The sequence below is a fragment of the Protopterus annectens genome, chromosome 9.part0, assembly GCF_019279795.1.
Source record: "Protopterus annectens isolate FY-2018-M chromosome 9.part0, PAN1.0, whole genome shotgun sequence".
NCBI classification, from domain to species: domain Eukaryota; kingdom Metazoa; phylum Chordata; order Ceratodontiformes; family Protopteridae; genus Protopterus; species Protopterus annectens.
Window position 1 is genome coordinate 239,095,925 of NC_056743.1, and position 13,467 is coordinate 239,109,391.

At 37.1% G+C, this 13,467-nt stretch overlaps 1 protein-coding gene across 3 annotated transcripts in view; it reads right to left on the reverse strand.

Moving 5' to 3' along the window:
• Positions 1-13,467, reverse strand: part of DENND2B (DENN domain containing 2B) — a 1,438,653-nt gene that overhangs the window by 934,111 nt on the left and 491,075 nt on the right. The window contains exon 1 of one of the 3 annotated variants that reach the window (XM_044082813.1): positions 3,690-4,201. The exons of the other annotated variants lie outside the window; for them this stretch is intronic. The gene's annotated coding sequence lies outside the window, so the exon portion shown is untranslated. Of the gene's footprint in view, positions 1-3,689; positions 4,202-13,467 lie in introns of those variants that run through there. 3 annotated transcript variants of the gene reach the window in all.

Here is a 13,467-nt window from a genome sequence, read left to right on the forward strand (position 1 = left end):
GATGCACTTGTCTGTTATCTATTGCATTGTATGTGGAGCTTTTTTCCCTGGGCCTTCACTGAAAATGGGTGCTATAGACCCAGTCAGACCACCCCATTAAACAAATGTCAAATAAATAAATAAATAAAAAGGTGTAATACTGCTAGGATGAGATTTGTGGCCACTGCATGCCAATAGATAGTATTACTAAGATACCACTATTTTTTTAAACATGCTTCTTGAAGAAAATATTTTTATTTGCATGCTTTACTCAACAAGATTAAACTTTCTTCTGCTGCTTTGTTTCTTTTCTGCTTCAGTGCTTTTCAATGTTTTATAAAAGGCAAAATGTTCACCAGCTGCAAAGATAACATGCAGTTAAAGTTCTCTTGTATGATGTAGTATGCAGTAATATATTATAAAGTTGCCTGACACTAATAAAATATAAGAAAATAATTTTCTTGGGTGGCGAAAGCCAGGGTACATTTTTGGCCAATAGCCTAGTACCTACCTATGAACCTATGAAAAGGCATACTCCTGAATATGTTTAAAATTCATGTACTATCACAACATTATAGCTCTAAAGCATTGTTAACACAGTTAAAAATAACAGAATTCTTTCTGAATCTGCCATAATAAAACAAAGGGCTACACTACAGACTGAGAAGGTACTTTGTCAGTTTTCACTGTAAGGTACATCAGTTAAACATCCTTTCATAACCCAGGAAGCATACTTTATTAGAAACAAAAAGTAACATATAATTTCTCACTTATCACAAGTAAAGTAGTATACAGCTAGAGCTTTACAGAATAGGAGTCTTTGAAGTGGTCTGATAGAGTAAAAAAGTTCTAGTGAACATGTTGGATGTTTATAAGCACTGTTTTACACACAAGTATCTATATGTAACATTTAACATTTAAGCACAGTAGTTTTTCGTCATATAAAAGACTTTTGGGGCATGGCACTTGAGAAAACCCCTTTCTCTTACAGAAAGAAATGTTTTCTGCATCTGTTCCACTACGTATTCTACATGACACAACACAAGACAGTCCTGTCATCAGTTAGAACCCTACAGCAATCTGTGGAAAGCTGAAACTGCACAGCATGTATGATGCCAACCACTATCTCAGATAAACTCAAAGATACAAAGTGCAAAGAATACAGACCCTACTTTCCACAACCTGAAAAGACAAAACAATTGCTGAAATGTCACAGTCAGGGATGAAAAAGACTAATTAAAGTGAAGAGGGCAAGAACACGCCAAACCATCCTGTTTAGAATTCTGTACAATTATTGTTAAAAACCATATCCTACCTGACTGTATCAACAGCACATGGCATTAGGCAATGGCATGGCAAGCACCTGTAATACAACACTACCCACCTTTATATACTGAAACCAATTTATTTTCTAGCAGGATTAATTACTTTCATTCAGGCCATATTGAAAAAAGTCATTATTAAATGTCCATCCTTTTAGCTTAATAAATGTGCCATCCTTGAATGCACTCATTGCTAATTCATTGTTTTCTGTTTATTGATTCACATATGGTACTTACTGCTTAGCTGTATAATTCTCAGATTGTGACCAATGTTAATCTAAACACAATAATGTACATTGTGTAATATAGTCAATTATAATTGCTTAGTCTGTTCCTCTAAATGGGCACTCGCTGTCCTGTGCATACATCGCAACTGAGAGATCAGAAAGAACCAAGTAGGAGCAAAGCAGTACATAAACCAGATCAAAGAGAACAAGATTCAAGAAAGTAACACTAAGAAAGAAAAAGCTCAACTAAAAGCAAACCGGTGAATGGGACAATTCCATATACAATTCCATATACAATAATGTGATTCATCCAGGAGTGTTGTAAATAAGTGCTATTCTGCTTTCTTCAAGTATACTTATGCAGAAAATTTTCCAAGTTTTAATATCTGGTTGTCCAGTTATGCTTTGAGGTGTGTGTAATACACACGCACACATATATATATATATATATATATATATATATATATATATATATAGATAGATAGATAGATATATGGGTCTACTTCTGTTCTTCGAAACACATTATCGAAGAACAGAAAGCCAAACCCACTTTAGCGAAAGTGCACTTTCGCAAATGACAGTTTACCGAAGAACGGTACAGTGGGGATAAGGAAATATACCCTTTTCCGCATTGTACTTTGATCTTGGAGCCATGTGTTTCTAGTATGTTTTGCTTTTTGTTTTTGTGCTTTGGTAAACTATCATCCGCTAAAGTGCACTTTCACTAAAGTGGATTCGGCTTCCTGTTCTTCAATAAAGTGTATTTTGGAAGAACTGAAGTAGACCCCATAAATATATATATATATATATATATATATATATATATATATATATATATATATACACACACACACACACACACACACACACACATGTGTGTTTTTTATATATATATATATATATATATATATATATATATATATACATACACATACATGTGTGTGTGTGTATATATATATATATATATATATATATATATATATATATATATATATATATATACACACACATTTGACCTCACAAACAAATGAGTTTCACATAACTGAAGATAAAGCACCGTATTTCACAGCAACTGAATGTATGATAAATAACACAACAGCCAATCTCAGAATGTAAAATGTATCAGCAAGAGATAGGCATTTGTGATCAACATAGTAAATTTAAAGACCACAAACAAGAACATGAGATATTCCCTCTGCTAACTGCATGCATGCTCCCACACCTCCTTACTTTTATAAAATAACTCCATGTCTGCAAACCAGCAATGAAAGGGCAATCCACTATACAATGCCATAACTTTCCACAGTTGATTCTATAATACTTCACAAATTGACAAAAGCAGGAGTTGACAAAGTGTGACACTACAACTGCAAGTCACCAAACTAAGTGGTCAAACACTGTGATACAAAATACAGACAGATACATAGATATAGCTAGATGTTATATAAAGGTGTGCATATGCAAGTGTGTGTGTGTGTGTGTGTGTGTGTGTGTGTGTGTGTGTGTGTGTGTGGCTGTACAAGCACACACATGCATGGACACATACAGAAATCATACAAATTGTACATTCTGCAGAAACAGGTCTGAAGCAGTTATTTTGTTTGCTGTACAAGCACACACATGCATGGACACATACAGAAATCATACAAATTGTACATTCTGCAGAAACAGGTCTGAAGCAGTTATTTTGTTTTGTACCCCCCCCCCCCCAAACACACACACACACAGCTGCCCATTAATAATTCCTCATGCCTCCCCCCAACTGCTTAGTCCCTGAATCCATTTTCTTTCCCCTGGACCTATTCCAACATTTGGAGTAAATAAACAGCATTATTTTGGAAGTAGAAGAATAAATATTAGAAAATGAATCAAATATTTCAGACCTTCCTGACTGAAGGGTTTGCCATAGTTTTGTCATTTTGCCTACAGCTGCCAATAATCTCTTAGGCTGGCAATTTTGGACTGCTGTAGCAAAGCTTTTAAGAGACAGATCTTTGTCTGTGGGGGGAGGGTATGTCAAACTTTCTGCAGTAAATATGTACACTAAAAATAGTTTCTAACATCCTGATGAGATGGTAAGATTTTCTCAGAATTGCAAAAGGTAAATTTCTTTGTCCAATTCATTTAAAATTCCAGAGGATACTGAAAGTAAAATACTTACCTAGTTTGACTGCCTGTAGAACTCTTATCAGTGATTTTCTGAGACCATGGATTTATTCCATTTTCGTCTAAGAAAAGATGCCATTTCCAAAACAGATCTGCACAACAGTTTTAATGTCTTTTTCATAAACTTCCAGCTCCAGTTTTGTGCCAGTCTGTTCTTTCAAAACCATCCCACTGCCTGGAGATATCATCTGACACAGTTGCATTGAATTGTAGCATTTCTTAGGTGCAGAAGTGCAGCTGTCCTTTATTTAGTGCACAGCTCCTCTCGTGGAAAGCAACTAATTTCTTAGCAACAAGTATCCAGATGGAAGAAAAGTCCAGCTCCCCATGAAGGTTTAATAACTGTTCCCAAAGTTGTTTATAATGCATTCCTTTCTGTCATTCAGCAACACAATTAAATTGATATCAAAAAGTCTAGCTAGTAAACATGCCATATTCCACAATGACAAATTGCTCCTTTAATAATGAAAGGACATTTTAACTAAGTTTTTTACAGGAACTCTTTAACCATGGACATCACATCCCTTCAGATGGCAAAGTCTTTGTATAGCAAGTCTATTAGGATAGCAATAGAAGGGGAGGCCGCATTCCTCCTGTCAGCTATTTCCTGTAAAAGAACCTTCTATGATGTAGATCTTAACTTCAGTCACAGGAGGGGGAGAATTTCCTATTCTCTACATTCTAACAGATTTAACTAGCTCTTGCCATCTGTAAATAAACATTCCCAGGGTCAGAATTCAGCAGAACCACAACAAATGCTATCTAGAAAACTAGCATCTCAGTTAAACATAACTAATTATACAGAAACCAACAGTTCCTAGTACCCTCTAACCCCCCAGTTCCAGATAAATATTTAGTTCAGTGTTTAATGTCCTAAACATGTGCAAGATGTGATGGTGCTGCGATATGCAAACCTGCCCCTTTTTAAATGAGAGATCACATTAAGCAGCCAATGAGCATTCAGCAGTTCTGTTTCTACTGCCTGTGAGTTTCATGGTGTTAAAATTACATATGTACTGCATAGATCACTGAGGAAGTCCACAGAAAATTACTGATATAAAGCTGAGATTCTGTAAGTTTGCAAACTATCAGAAGCAACATTAGCATAGGTTTTAAGCTCAGGAATTGCACTGCTTTAACATGAAACTTTTCCATGAGCCAAAGCTCACAGAGAAAAAGAACAGCTAAAGAATGCACTGAATCACCAAAAATGCTTGATGGCTAACACACAATAGTAAAACTCCTTGTTCGATTTATTGCTGTTTCTCCTAACTTATTTACTGCTGTCTGTGACATGAGTTATTAATCAGTGTCCCTGTTTTTAATGCCAAAACATTTTTAAAAGGTAACTATGATATTACCTACAAAATTACTGAAAAAAAAATCATCCTTAAATCTTTCTTTAGATATAGCTGCATCACTGCACGATAGCATAATAACTTTATTTTCAACAGGTTTTCCCCTTCGCCAGGAAAAAAAAAAACATACTGTGGTGGTGGTGCTGCGGTGGTGTTATTGCCTCACAGTAAGACATCCTGTTCGATTCTCAGCTAGAGCGTCTTCTGTGTGGAGACATGCGTGAATGGGCGTACCTTCGTTGAAGGTTGTGCGTCAGAGCTGGCAACTCGGCACGTAAATATCTGCTGCCAATCATTAGCAGACCGGAGTTCCGCTGTGGCGACCCCTAACCAGGAAAAGCCAAAAGACACATACATACATACATACTACTCTACATTGTTTACCACTAAAGTAACTTTATTTATTTACCTTTTGCTGACCGGGTTAATCCCACCAGGTCAGTAGCCTGTTTTCAGAGGACAATAGTGGTGATACACATATTTACAAATATAAATATATATGTACACACACTACTAAGTAAAACTCTGAACTTGTACTGTGGAATCTGTTACATCCATCAGAATTACCAACAGCGCAGGCAGATTGGGTCTTTGTTTAACATCTCATCTGAAGGATGGCACACTCAGGGGCAGAGCACCATCCTCGTGCAGCACTACAGTTGCAGTATCAGAAATTAATGCAAACACCTGAGCATGGGAATAAAACCCACAACCTTCTGATCTTCCAGTACCAACAGCAAGCCTGCTATCTGTTGAATCAGTGACACTGCACGTGTGTGTGTGTGTGTGTGTGTGTAGGTTTTGGCTTTTTTTTTTGATAATTCCCAGTGTGGGGCTCATGTAGAAGATTATCAGGTTTTATACACATTATACATTTCAAGACCTTTTTGCCTACTTGTACATAGGTTCATAGGTAGGTACTAGGCTATTGGCCCTAGGGCCTATATAAGCCTAGCCAAATGGTACCCTGGCTTTTGCCACCCAAGAAAATTATTTCCTGTGCCCCTGTCAAGCAGAGCCACAGAAGTGATCCCCGGGATGAATTTCTTATCTCCCATCCAATCATCGAGATTTTTCTTGAAGAGTGCTAATGAGGAGCTTTGTTTGATATAGACAGGTAGTTTGTTCCAGAGTATGGGAAATCTCTGGGACATTAATCTATCCCTTCAGCATGTTCCTGAAGCCCCAACCCTAATGGTTTTCTTCATCTATAGCCAAGTTCAACACCTTTAATTGAAGAAGCAGACCACATGCTTTGATACCTATACAAATTAACCTGTATAACACACCTGTATCAAGTATTATCAAATTAGATATAATTAAATCCAGTGCTAGTTTTGTCTACTGCCTTTCTTTCTTCATTCACAGCCTGCTGAGGACTACAAATTCTGTAAGAGTACATACCTGCCAACTGGTCTTGTTACACACCTCTCAACCTCTTATAGCAAGAAATCTGGACAAACCCATAAATAAAAGTGGTACAAAGGCCTAAAAATAGGGATAATTTTTAAAATATTGCTCTTATAAACTTAGAAAGTTGATAGAATAACAGGTTTTGCATTAGCATGACTTTTCTGAAGGGTATGAAGTGTGAAACTCAAATGTCTGTCATTGTTTTATAACTTCAGTCTTTATTGATTTGCCGCTATTTTGCCAAAAAAACATAATTTTATAAAAAATGGACCAAAAATATCAGGTGAAAATCTGTACAGTTGAGAGGTATGTCTTGTTAGCTAAAAAACAGCCATTTCTTTCTCTGGAACTTCAGGTTTATTTAAGTGCCTGAACCCAATCACTGCACTAATACAATAAATATAATTATAACTTCTTCTTCTTTCTGCTTTTTCCCGGTTAGGGGTCGCCACAGCGGATCACCTGTCCGCTCATAATAACAACAACATAAAATAACAAATAAATAAGCACGTTAAATAGATTATGTTAAATTGCAGTCAACCATAAGTAAGTTAAACAGCTATGTTTTTAGGAAAAGTTTGAATCCACCTAAAGATGAAAACAAAGACAACCACAGTCAACATAGATGTAGGATCCAGAGAAGTAGGTTGTGAAAAGGAAGTGCTTGAACCCCAAATGACTCAAGGCTTGCCTTTAGAACCCTGGCAATCTAAACACAGGGAATGGCACAGCCTGTATGAGGTCATCAGACCCTGCAGACAGGTTGGACAATGATTAGTACTTTAATAAAAGCCCCAGTGTACAATATTATGAATGGTCAGATGTGATGATAGTAGAACAAGTACCGTGAGAATGCTCTTAAGACAGAAATATGACAGCTGCTGAAATATTATCCTTTAGGTTTAGCCTTTCCTCAGTGATTACACCTAAACAAAGCATTTTTAACATGAATTGTATTTTAATATTTGTAGAAAAAAATGGTGCTAAAGTATGCATAATCGTGGGTGAATAACAATAGATAAAATCTTGCAGAAGTTATATTTTATTTATTAACATTTTGGTCTGGTCTCATGCAATGACCATTGCACTCTGTCTTCCCAGCTTGTGTGTGAACCTATTCATTTCTCCAGGCAGTACATTTTCAGCTCATACATTCCCCAGGGTAACAGTCAAGTTATCCATGAGTGGGGGATGACATCTGTGTACTGGGAAACTGGGTATTTTAAGTTAAACTGTAGCCTTATCTGCACATGTCCATCTACAGCTAAACAGTTGGTACATAATGGCCATGTCCATTAACAGCTAAACAGTTGGTACATAATGGCCATAGTTAGGTACATCCATTCTTGCACATGTCACATAATCAAATGGCCCTGTCTCCCCTGTTTGTAGGCTGCATGCATCATGTGACTCACAGTCTTCAGTAAGACTTCAATGATGGAGAGCAAGCATAGGCAAATGCTCCCTGCCTCTCACCCTAAGAAGTGGCAAGCAAGCAAGCTAAGCCTAGTCATTGTAATCTTCTCCCACTACAGCTCCAGCATGTGCCAAAGCAAGTAATTAATCTCTGGTCACCTGGGTCACAGTCGGGGTGTTATCCTTATGCCAATAGAGCTGGCAGCATTTGGGTATTATGTTTTAGCTGGTTAAGTGGTTAACAAGACATAAAGTCCTGGAGAAAGAAGAAGTATAAATGCATGTCATCAACATAGCGATGACAATGTAAGCCTCTCCTTTGAATAGTACAAGGCGAATGAGAATAGTGAGTGGGAAACGTGTGGATTAAGTAATAGAATTATTGCCTGAGACTATTTTCTGCATTCACCTGGAGAGAAAGCAAGCAAACTAATCCAAGACTGCACCTAAGATGCCACAGTAGCACACAAGACATTAAAGCAAGATAAAATGGTCAACCATGTCAAATGCAGATCATGAGCAACCACATCAAATGCAAATCATGTACGAGTAGAGCAGAATAGTGACTTCAATCCCTTGCAATAAAGGCAGATCATTAGAAATCCTAGTAAAAGATGTTTGAACACTGTCTTGCTCAGAAAAATAAATTGAATGGATCATTTAGGGTCATACATTCATAGGAACTACTAGAATAACAAGTCTGAGATCATATGTGCCTCTCAAAAGGCCAACTTCAAGATTTAACTCCCTTTTTTGGGACAACAAACCATGTCAGGCTGTGACAGAACTTGGCTGAAGCCATCCAATCATCAAGGTTAGTCTTGAAGGAGACAAGGGTGTCACTTTGCTTAACATGTAGGGACAATTTGTTCCAGAGATTGGACAACCACTAGGTAATAAATCTATCCCTCCAACTTATTGTCAAAAATTCTGTGGAATACAAACATTCATAGGCAAATATTAGGCTAGCTGCCCTTGCAGTCCATTTTAAGCTTATCCAATCTCCCTTCAAAGGGGAGAATCAAACCCTGTACCTTTTGTGTGTGACATAAACACCTTAATTGTTATTCTAACCTTCATTTTGAAAAGGCACATAAGTTAATTAGCATATGAAGGACCAAATTGTTCTCCTGTCACTGTAGCACATTTTTATCTATGTAGTACTCAGTCAAACAGAAAAAAAAATTATTTTAACAAATAATTTGGAGGGTCACTCAAGAAATGCCTTAATTCCTTTACTCCATTTCCCTGTTTAACATTTATTTATATATAGACTGCAAACATTCAATGTCATAAAACATATCATCCCAAAATACATACTGTAATTTTTGCTTATAATACAGTTAATCTCTAATAAAAGAATTAAGCTTTTGTACATACTAGTTTAATTCATGTGCCAGCACTCCAATAATCATACACTGTCAGGATGTACATTCAGATTTGTAAGAATTTTTGGTAGACAAAACAAAGCTGGGATACAGGGGTCTTTTTTTCTCCATGCCCTATTTATCTAAATACCCATCTTATGCCACTTCTGAAAAGTTCCAAGAGCCTTACAGATTATATTTATATCTATCGATCGCTATATATGTATCTATATATCTATCTACTGTATACGGGTCTACTTTGATTCACTGAAAACTCATTTCACTGAATCACATTTCACTGAATGTAAGTACTGTTGGGCAAATAAAACATATATGCCCTTTTCCCCACTGTAATGCGATCCTGGAGTTAGTATATATAGTTAGGGGGGTGGGGGGCACAGCCCCCCACCTACTTAGCTTTTATATTTATGAACCTCATTTCACTGAACGCTAACAATATAAAACCAAAAATAGGTGGGGGGGCTACACCATCACACCCCCCAACTATATATACTAACTCCAGGATTCTGGAAAGTGGCTAGGTTGCCACCATCTGTTTCAGAGAAGTAATTAAAAAAAACAGGTTTATATTGATCCTAGCTGTGTCTGAACATAAGAATAAGCAGGTACTTTGGCAACTGTGGAAACCTGGAAGTAAATGTACAGTAGTAGGAGAGGTGGTTTATGTGACTCATGAGTATTAAGATGTAACCTTACAACAAAAGCTGCAGTTTATGAATGCTGTTAAAGAATGCAAGAAATGTAAATCAAAATTAGGTCAACTTTCTTGCTGTCTTGAAGATATTTGTCAGTGGAGGGAGTGCTGCTGGCATTCACAAAGGCTGGGGAAGCGATGGCTTATTTAGGGAAGCTGCCATATCAATTGCACCAAAGATTACAATCTATAAATCTGGAAGACACTGTCTAATATATTGAGGTGTAAGAGCAAAAAGAACAGCAACATACGTCCCCCTGCTCCACCTTAATCATGTATGCTGACCCTAAACATGACCCTGCCCCAACCCCATTCATACACACAATTACACAGGCACTCATACTCAAACACTACATGCAAACATTCACAATACCAAAACTATCTTCTTACCTAGCCTCTACTTTAACCCTAACCCACAATATTCACATGTGCACACTCCAACATCTAATGCCAAAACCTTTGGTATATCCAAAGCTTTCAACATTGATACACACATCCACTTACTTTAACCAAAAAGACATCCCTTACACAAAACTGAACAGTCAACATTACTCTGTTCAACAAACACAGTACTCAGCCAGCAGTACTTTTGATTAAAAACACAGAACTGCAATCCATCTACTAAGTATGCACCCAGTGGAAAGACCTTCATCCATACAGCTGTACTGCCTTATACACAGGCTATGATGAAAAAGGAAGCACCACCCTTCCTAAAAGAAGTATAAATGGCACTAAGGAGAATATAATCTTGGAAAGAAACAGGTCCTAATGAAGTCACAGTAAACGTGATAATGATTTTCAGTGAGTTAGGTGAAAAATGGAACCTGAAGGCACTCACAGCAGTGTGAAGAGAAATATGTATCCCAAATGAATAAAAGTAAGCATTCTAGTGCCACTGTAGAAGAACAAAGAGAACATTCACCACTGTGGGCTATGTAGAGGTATCAAACTCCTGTCACACTGAATGAAAGTTCTGGATAGGGTGACTGCTAAATGAATATGCAGAGCAGTATAAAGTAATATGGCAGATGAGCAGTGTGGATTCAGATCAGGATGCATCACAACTGACTCAATGTTTGGATTGAAACAGATATTGGAGAAGAAGCTGGAGATGAGGACAGAGTTCACATGGACATTCCTAGACTTGGAGAAAGCATATGACAAGGTCACAATAAAGCTGATTTAATCAGTCTTGTGATGGTTCAAAGTCCCAGAAACAATGGTAGAACTAGTGCAGAGTATTACAAGGACCCAAAACATGTGCAGAGAGTGTTTGGACTCTTAGAGAGGTTCCCAGAGGATGTGCATTAGGTTCTGTTCTGAGCCCACATATGTCCATACTGATAATGGAATATATCAGCAAACAAGTAGGAGAAGACAGATCAACAAAGCTGCATATGCAGGTGATGTGACATTACAAGCAGACTCTGAATAGGAACTTCCGTAAATGATAGGGAAATGGAATGGAAAACTGAAAGTACGCAGGATGAAATTGTGCCCAGACAAGCCAGTTGTCACACAGCAAATTGGAGAAATTAGAAGAAGCTGACAATGGAGACAGAAAAGAAAACAGTGGAACAGGTTAACAGGTTCATGTATCTGGTATGGGATGTTGAGAAGGGAAGCCTTAATAAGGAGGTCAAAGCTACAATCAGAGGGGCTGCATCCAACTACCAGTGAGTGTCAGAGGTAGTGTGTGACAAAAGAATTACAAAAAACCTATAAAGTAAAGTGTACAAGACTGTGGTGAGACCAGTACTATTACATTGCACAAAAACTTGGTCAGTAAATGTAGGTGAAGAAGCTAGAGGTGATAGAAATGAAATGCCTGAGATGGGTGTTAAGATGTACACTCTGGGGCAGATGAAGAAATGATGAAAATAGAGAAGCAGCAAAAGGAGCTCCATTTGCAGTGAAAATCAAAAAGAACAGGTTACCATGGTTCAGGCACAGCTGCAGAAAATCAGAAGATGATTTAGTGAATATTTGGGAGAGATAGTAAGAAGTCAAGAGGAAATGAGGATATCCAGCAAACAGATGGAGGGATTGTATGACAGAAGACCTGCGAAAGTCAGTCATGACTGTCAAACAAGGTAGTTTTATGCCCTTTCTTCACTGTTGTATGACCTTGGGTTTGGTATATATAATTAGCAGGGGGTGTAGGATTGCAAAACATTGAAAAATGTGATAAAATGTAGCCGTACAGTATAGAAAACCATCAAAAAATCTAAGCATATCAAACCACATTTTTTTAAACACTTTTATTGGATTATCACTTGTGATACAGGCAAATAGGGTTTATATCACATGATTGAAACTGTAGAACATGGAATACATTAACATCGAACTGGTAACCTCAAAACCGTAAAACTCCAAAAGGTGAGAACAGCAATTTTTTTCCCTGGGAAAAAAAATCACTGTTCCAGCACAACACACTAAACACACAAACACTACAAAACATTTCTAATGTGGGGGCTGTGCCCCCACACCCCCCTATGTAAATATACCAACTCCGAGATCGTACCATGGTGGAGGAAATAGTGAAGCCATGGAAACAGCCCACTGAATTATTTCCCTGGGAAAGAATTTGATGTTCCGCTGCTTCGCTGTTTTCAGTCTTCAAGGTTTTGGGTTTGATATTATGACATTCGAAGTTGTGCAACTTTGATGTTATGATATGCACCCGGCAAATTTACATTTATATAAAAGTAATCAAACTGTATTAACAAGTTCACATTTACAAACATTATATAACCTAAGCAACATTACATAAATTATTCAATTCATGTTTTTTTTAAAGAAACATCTATATTAAACCATCACTTATGACACAGGCAATTATACATTTATGTAAAAGAAAATAAACTATGCCTACACAATCCTAGTTGCAAGTATTTTAAATCACATACCATACTGACACACTCCCGGTTACAAACATTATACATCACTAATAATCTACCCAATCATTTTCAGTCAGACATTGCATAGCTTAATTTAAGTTCTGCCTTCTTTTAAACTTTATTCCTCTCCAGTATATATTGTTCCCACAATTCCCATTTTTTCCTGTGTAGTTTGCTCCTACCCTTGTCTAAAGATCTCAGCTCCAGTTGTTTGATCTCTGTTACTACATTCACTACTTCCAGTATAGTTAGTTTAGCTGTTGATTTCCATTTTCTAGTATTTGTTTTTTTTTGGCAGCCACCATAGTCAATGTTTTTGCAGGGGCAAGTCCACCTCTACCCCACCACCATCTCTGCTAATTATATATACCAACCCCGAGGATGCACAACAGTGGAAAAATGGCATAAAACTTTTCCCCATATAACTTTAGTTTTCTTGATATTTTGCGTTTAGATATTTTGGCTGTTGGTCACTTGACTGTTGATATTATGATGTTTAGATATTTTTAAGTGGACGCATATATATATATATATATATATATAGAGGGAGAGAGAGAGAGGGAGGGCTTTTATTAATCTTAACTCCCAAATGTCAACATCTGTT